General features: G+C 41.6%; 1 protein-coding gene across 1 annotated transcript in view; it reads left to right on the top strand.

Annotated features, from left to right (window-relative positions):
• LOC119591519 (sodium channel protein para-like) overlaps positions 1-786 on the top strand; it is a gene marked incomplete in the record, with an annotated part of 263,120 nt that overhangs the window by 199,345 nt on the left and 62,989 nt on the right.

Genomic DNA, 786 nt, shown 5'->3' with positions numbered 1-786 from the left:
CATATGATTAATTGGTATAGATTATAAAGAACAAGTGCACATCCCCCTTGACAGTCATATTTACATACATTCTGAATTAACATAAGAATTCAATATCAAAGACAATCTTTCCAAATCTTCTGAAATTCATTTCAAGATACTCTGAACATCCCGATTAATGCGTCTCTTCCCCATTTCTGACATCATACCATGTTTTGTTTTTTTTATATGAAAAGCTGTTTTAACCTTGTTCCTCTGTGCTTATCTAACGGAGAATTTACTATGGCTTTCCCGCTGCTTGTGTTGTATGGCGTGTGTTTAGAGGAAATAATTGAAAAAAAAACAATGGTGTGGTGAAGGAAGGTCGCTTGCTTATGGTGTGCTGTTCCCTTGTTTAGTGCTGAGGGGAGTTTTTGTGAAGGAAGGTTCGCTTGCTTATGATTTGCTGTTATCTTGTTTAGCGTTGAGGGAACGAAGGAAAGGGGAGTGACTGGAGAGGAGGGGAAGAGAGAGGGAAGGTTGGGGTAAGCGAGGGATGAGTGATGCTGAGGAAAGTGAGGGGAAGAGTACTGAAACTAAGTACATAGTTTTCGTTAGAGACTTCGTTAGGGGATTGTGACTGGTCATTCTTTGGCACATGTAGTGGGGGTGAAGTTATCGTGCTTCCTGGATGAGAGAGAGAGAAAGGGAAATGCGATTCCTTGTTGCTGATTGGTTGAGAGAGGCTGGAGGAGGGGGAGGGGGTTAAAGGGAGGATCCTAGTGAGAAAGACTTTTATTATGGAAGGTAGAATGATCGTCATAGAGA

Source organism: Penaeus monodon, chromosome 28 (assembly GCF_015228065.2).
Source record: "Penaeus monodon isolate SGIC_2016 chromosome 28, NSTDA_Pmon_1, whole genome shotgun sequence".
NCBI lineage: Eukaryota > Metazoa > Arthropoda > Malacostraca > Decapoda > Penaeidae > Penaeus > Penaeus monodon.
The sequence above is the reverse complement of the archived record's forward strand: the minus strand, read 5'-3'. Positions and strand labels throughout refer to the sequence as shown.